The 6,867-nt window shown below is 38.9% G+C and overlaps 1 long non-coding RNA gene across 3 annotated transcripts; it reads right to left on the minus strand.

Moving 5' to 3' along the window:
• Nucleotides 1–1,943: 1,943 nt before the first annotated feature.
• LOC109740837 (uncharacterized) lies at nt 1,944–5,966 on the minus strand. Of its 3 annotated transcripts, XR_012187734.1 has the most exons (6): nt 5,388–5,902; nt 4,649–4,750; nt 4,393–4,541; nt 4,165–4,306; nt 3,400–3,518; nt 1,944–2,447 (listed from the first exon to the last, which is right to left on the minus strand). It is a non-coding gene; the product is annotated as an uncharacterized lncRNA (long non-coding RNA). The 3 variants fall into 3 exon arrangements; XR_002227440.4 differs by lacking the exon at nt 4,649–4,750 and having other exon boundaries at nt 5,388–5,966; XR_005760044.3 differs by lacking the exon at nt 4,649–4,750 and having other exon boundaries at nt 4,412–4,541.
• Nucleotides 5,967–6,867: the final 901 nt, after the last annotated feature.

Genomic DNA, 6,867 nt, shown 5'->3' on the forward strand with positions numbered 1-6,867 from the left:
GTTACTATTGGTTTGGGGGATATGTCTCATGAGTTTAATTTTGCTAAATTTTGTAGACAACCCCATGATAAAGAATTGCCTAGTAAAGATGAAATTATTGGTCTTGCCTCTATTGTCGTACCTCCTAATGATCCTTTAGAACAATATTTGCTCGACCATGAAAATGATATGTTTATGAATGAAAGAAGGGAAATAGATGAAGTATTCTTTAAATAGGGACCTATTTTGAAACACAACTTGCCTGTTGAAATCATAGGGGATCCTCCTCCACCCAAGGGTGATCCCGTGTTTGAGCTTAAACCATTACCGGATACTCTTAAATATGCTCATCTTGATGAGAAAAATATATATCTTGTTATTATTAGTGCTAACCTTTCAGAGCATGAAGAACAGAAATTATTGAAAACTCTGAAGAAGCATCGGCTGCTATTGGATATACTCTTGATGATCTTAAGGGCATTAGTCCCACTTTATGCCAGCAAAAATAAAATTGGAGAAAGACTCTAAACCAGTTGCTGATCACCAACGACGGTTAAATCCTAAGATTAAAGAAGTGGTAAGAAAAGAAATACTAAAGCTTCTGGAGGCAGGTATAATTTATCCCGTTGCTAATAGTCAGTGGGTAAGTCCTATCCATTGTGTCCCTAAGAAGGGAGGTACTACTGTTGTTCCTAATGATAAAGATGAATTGATCCCACAAAGAATTGTTACAGGTTATAGAATGGTAATTGATTTTCACAAACTAAGTAAAGCTACTAAAAAGGATCATTAACCTTTACCTTTATTGATCAAATGCTAGAAAGATTATTCAAACATACACATTTTTGCTTTCTAGATGATTATTCTGGTTTCTCTCAAATACCTGTGTCAAAGGAGGATCAAGAAAAGACCACTTTAAATTGCCCTTTCGGTACCTTTGCTTATAGACGTATGCCTTTTGGTTTATGCAATGCACCTGCTACCTTTTAAAGATGCATGATGGCTATATTCTCTGATTTTTGTGAAAGGATTGTTGAGGTTTTCATGGATGATTTCTCCGTATATGGAACTTCTTTTGATGATTGCTTGAGCAACCTTGATCGAGTTTTACAGAGATGTGAAGACACTAATCTTGTCTTGAATTGGGAGAAGTGCCACTTTATGATTAATGAAGGTATTGTCTTCGGGCATAAAATTTTGGAAAAAGGTATTGAAGTTGATAAAACTAAAGTTGATGCTATTGAAAAGATGTCATGTCCCAAGGACGTTAAAGGTGTAAGAAGTTTCCTTGGTCATGCCGGTTTTTATAGGAGGTTCATTAAGGACTTCTCTAAAATTTCTAGGCCTCTGACTAATCTCTTACAAAAAGATGTTACTTTTGTCTTTGATGATGATTGTGTAGAAGCATTTGAAATACTTAAGAAAGCATTGATTTCTGCACCTATTGTTCAGCCACCTGATTGGAATTTACCTTTTGAAATTATGTGCGATACTAGTGATTATGCTATAGGTGTTGTTCTAGGACAAAGAGTTGATAAGAAATTAAATGTTATCCAATATGCTAGTAAAACTCTAGATAGTGCCCAGAGAAATTATCAAAAAGAATTTTTAGCAATTGTATTTGCTTGTGACAAGTTCAGACCTTATATGTTGATTCTAAAGTAACTGTTCACACTGATCATGCTGCTATTAAATATTTTATGGAAAAGAAAGATACTAAACCTAAACTCATTAGATGGGTTCTCTTACTACAAGAATTTGATTTGCATATTATCTATTTATATTTTAAAAGTACTTGACGGGTTAACCAGAAAAAAGATAATTAGTCTAGAAAATACCACAATAATTAGAAACATCCGACCTTTAATTCAGTGGGCCTAATTCCATTGATCAATCTAGAACTGTTAGATCTTCATAACCGGGTGGACCCATATTACCCTACGCACCAAATCAGAAACAATCTCTCAATTCTAAACAGTCTCTCAATTCTATTAAAAAATGACCCATATGTGCACGTGAGTTGGCATATACACGTACATAAATCTTTTTTAGCTTACACGTACATAGAAAAAAATTACATTCACGTTACACAGATTCATGCAATTTCTCAGGATCCACACGATTTCACAAACACAAAAATAAGAGGAAAAGATCCCTCGCCCAGGTTTTCGACTCCTTTTTTCGCACGCCGCCACCATGCCCTGTGGAGGAAGCTTGCATGGGGATGGATTTTGCCCTAGGACTCTTACAGCCGCTTCAAGTGGTGGTACGCTGCAGTTGAGCAGCAGACAGATGCTTACGACACCATGGCAGCAGCAACATCGGAGAGTAAGACGCCGGGGCCACGCTGCAGCGGCGGGTGCAGATGGAGGCAGACGAGGCACTGGCGTCCATGGAGATTGGAGAGCGCATGCTTATTCCCACATGATTTCCATATGACATCGATCATCAGTGCAGATGGTTGCAGCCTGTGCCCCAAACGTGTTAGACACCAACGACATACAAAGAGGAAATTATACTTGTAAATAAAAAGACCTGAGATGTAACGTATACACTTTGGCAAGGATGGCCATGAGAAGGTGAAGTTGATGATGTCTAATGCACGCATGCATGCCCCTGGCAAGTCCCTTGTCATGGATTTTATCTCTCACATCAATTCAACTAACCATCACCCTCGATTGCATACCTTAATGATTAAGTTTTGGTTTACTAATGTTTACACATGTAGGACGGTGCTGAGTTTAACACGAGACCAATGCTCTACAACTAGAAAGGGATGAACTGAAAATGGTGAGAAAGCACATTGCATGTTGCTAACTACTTTGGTTTCTTGAGACGCTATGTAACCCATACGTTCTCAGCTAGCACATGACCTCATCTAGGAATTTTAATGGTTGTGATTTAACAATGTCGAATTACTTTATGCCCACTATTCACAGTCATGTTAACACTAAACACAAAAGGAAGCTTGCATCAAGACTATTTGGTAATACGACAATCTAATCAATCTTCTATTTTCTAAGCAAGCTAGCAGGGAATCCAACAAGTGGCACTTCAGCATAGTCTTCCTGCATCGGTCACCAGCCCCCAAATCTCCTGTTGACTATCCATTTAGAGTTTGTAGAACAGATAATGGTTCACATAATATTTTGACTCGGTACCTCAATAATGATGTCTAAATGAAGTACCTCATTAATCAGGTAGATATGGCTTAGGCTGGCTGCTACTAAAAAAATACTCAATATTTGTGTCTTCGCGTGATGATTGGAACTTAAGATCCTCTTTAACATTAAAGATTTCGGCACAAAGTTGGTCTCCTTTACTTCAGTGAAAAACGAATATTTAGAAGGTAAAAAGTAAAAAAAAAATAACAGATCATCCTAAACTTGAGAAGTAATATGTAATCAGTGGTCAACCCACCATTTGGACGAGCAAGGTCGGCCCAGGTCTGAAGCAGCAGAGCAAGGTACTCTCCTCGGTCCAAAGAACAGCAGGCGCATCGCCATTGATCTTTGTAGTCGTCCGTCGCCTGCCACTTTCTGTAATAATATTATAATATGGTCCTCTTTAACTTTATATTTGCATTCTCTATTGTGCAGGAATAAAGAATGAAAACAAAAGGTCGTCCACACAGCAAGGAATTTGAGAAACCTACCAAGGTGGTTAAAACAAATCAAATATGCAATCTAACAAGGTGACCCATTACTAATTGCGAATCTTTTATATCTTATACCACGAGAATGTTACAACTAAAAAGGTAACACTTCCAATTAGGCACAAGAGGTTCCTAATTGATTTCAACTTGGACAAGAAAAACAATATTTTGCATTGTTATCTTATTGATGCAAATCCAGACAATCAACAAAAATGGCAAGATTCAAAAGGAGAATGATATTGCAGACAAGAAAAATAGTCAGTCTTTGATCATACATGAGGATGTCCCACACTACGCAACTACACCAAAAGGACAACCTTTGATACAAGTGAGGTAAGAAAATCTTCACAAAGTTCTACTCGCATGTGTATTATCATCCATTTGGTTCTAAACTTTACCACTAATGATGCACGACTGGTAGTAGTATACATGAAGCAACATTATGTACCCCATACAATATAAATTTACTGGAAAATATCAAGCACATACAAATGAAGAGGTGTGCAGATGATCTTTATAAAAAAAGATACCTTTTTAAATACATAAATAAAGGTGATGACCAATCCGCGGTGCTAATACGAAACAATGAGATCAAGAGATGACACGTGTTGGAGAATATTTCAATTTGAAATGCACTTCAGAGATCCCTGCATTGAAAGATTAACTTTCCACCTGGAAAATGAGCAACAAGTCATTTTAGCAGATTCTACAGATTAAACAAAGACAATAAGGAAAGGAGGGATAATCACTAAATTTACACAGTAGATGGAGACACACAAGATGTGTGAGGAAGCCAGAGAATTAACATATGCAGAGTTCCCGTCAAAATAGGTATGGAAGAAGAAAGACACGAAGTGAAGCAAAAGGAAGAAATGAAGATCAGTTGGAAGGATATATTATGCCCATCCTGCAATCAGAAAAAAAAAAGTACATGTGAATACTACTAAACTCAAGAAAGGATGCACATGTTTCTAAGACATGAGAACAGTAAATGGAGTTGTCCACACATCATACAGATATGCTTGCGAAGCACTAGGATTTCTCAATGACAACAGAGTGGCTTCAGTGGGCGATTGGCAACCACCTAGGACAACTATTCACAATAATATTATGCCACTGCCAAGTCAGAAGACCAATGTTATGCCACAAATTCACAGAAACAAGGACAGGCCTTGGTGGAATTAGAGACAAGCTCGAAAATAAACTCAAGGTAAACCCCGAAATTGAGCTCCCACTTTCTTCAGAAATAATTGAACTTGGAAACAGGCTATTGAATGAAGAGATTAATTACAACAAAGTGGAGCAAAAAGAAGACCACTCGAGGATCTTTGGTAGTTTGAACTCCGAACAACATCTGAACAAAGAGGAGCAAAAATATTCGATGACCAAGCCCGACTGCCTCTGCTGCAGACGAAGACAAATTTTTGAGCTGCCTCACTTTGGGACAGTGACTACGCGTCCGAGTCGGAGCTTGGGGACAACAACGCCCCCACGAACCTCACATGTTCAGTTATCATGTGTGCATAGAAATATACTTGCATTCTTTTTGATTTTCACTCACTAATTATTATCTCCAGTACCTTATACTTAAAAACAGAATCACATGTTTTTCCATGATTTCAAGGGAAAGTGGGAAAACATTTTTCTCTAACAAGCATTCCCTTAATTACATTATATTGGTTCAACCGCACAAACAAAGAAACCGGTTACGAAAAAAAGTATATGACAAAGTTAGAAAAAGGAAAATGAGAACCTTCGAAGAATGTCGCCGATGTGTAGGATGCGTCTGGCGCTCAAGGGGCAGAAAATGTCTCCACCATCCTCATACTAAAGATGGATCAAAGCTGACAGCGGGAGACGAAATCCACGCCCACATCACCTGCATGAACGCTGACAGGAACAACACCGCGCAGATCGATGATCTCGCCTCCTCCCTTGCGCAGCTCCAGCTTGGGCCCTGCTACCCCTCCATCACTATTTACCAGCCTAGGAGACCGAGGATGCACACGAGGAGAAAAACCAGCCGCCGTCGAAGGTCACACTGTGGCTGGAACGGCGAATCGAGCTGTGGGGCACCCTGTGGCTGCAACAGAGAATCGAGATGTGGGGGTGGCTGCAGGTGCGGACGAGCAAGCTCAAGGCACAGAATCAAGGAAGAAAGCTGATGGGAGCTATTCGGCGCCGGCGGCAGAAATGTTGGAGTGACCGGAGAGAGTAGGGAAGACTGAAAGAGAGAAAGGGGATCGGGCAAGAGGAACATGTGACTGTGTGAAAGTGTGAAGGGGAAAGAGGAATGTTTTTACGGTGCATAGGAAAGATGTGTGGTCGCTATGTCCATCTGCATGGGCCTTTTTTTGGTCTAAATCCCATAATATTTCACTAGCAGAAGAAATGAACTTTTATAGAAATATAAGACAGAAAAATTCTACTCAGAAGTCGAGAAGACTACATAAAAAGGAAGGCGAACAATTAGCATGGTGGGACCAGTGACGTTCAGTACATGTATTCTACTATGCACAGTGCATTTCTAATGAAAGAATTATGGACAATGTTTCTTTTCTAGAAACTGGATAGTCTGAAAGAACTGTGGACGATGTTTCTTTTGTAAAAAGTGGACAGTCTGAGAGCAAACTTTGCAAACGTGATACAAGCGACTGTTTGGTACCGCTAAGCGAGTTTTATTCCACTTATGATCGCTAAGACAAAATCCGAAGCAGAGTTTGGTACACGGCGCACTCAACAAGTGGTTCCATCATAGAACAACCAATACTAGCCAACCCTATTTTAATTGAGCCTGTGTGTCAGGGACGGATCCAATAGGAATGTCGTGAGTGCCATGGCACCCTTCCAAAATTGTAAAATAAATGTTACTACATAATTAACACTAAATACACATTGTTGCTATTTTCAGACTATTGTTGAGATTACGATGATGTTTAATGCAAACTTTGAACGGTGGTACCCCAAGCCCATTATTTTAGGTCCCACACTATCGCGTGTCTTAACTTAACTAAATCAAATGACCATCAACACAAATACCTACCAAGAAAGTTTTAGTGGATGTGTGCAATATATAAATACACTCTAACTTTTATATCAAATTAAAACGAAATCACTTGGAGTGCAAGAATCATTATATATTGAAACAAATATCTACCAATCTTGAACATCGTTAGCAAATCAACAAATGCCTACACAAAAACAATGATAACTACAAAATTTGTGTTTACCGA

The sequence above is a fragment of the Aegilops tauschii genome, chromosome 6, assembly GCF_002575655.3.
Source record: "Aegilops tauschii subsp. strangulata cultivar AL8/78 chromosome 6, Aet v6.0, whole genome shotgun sequence".
Taxonomy (NCBI): domain Eukaryota; kingdom Viridiplantae; phylum Streptophyta; class Magnoliopsida; order Poales; family Poaceae; genus Aegilops; species Aegilops tauschii.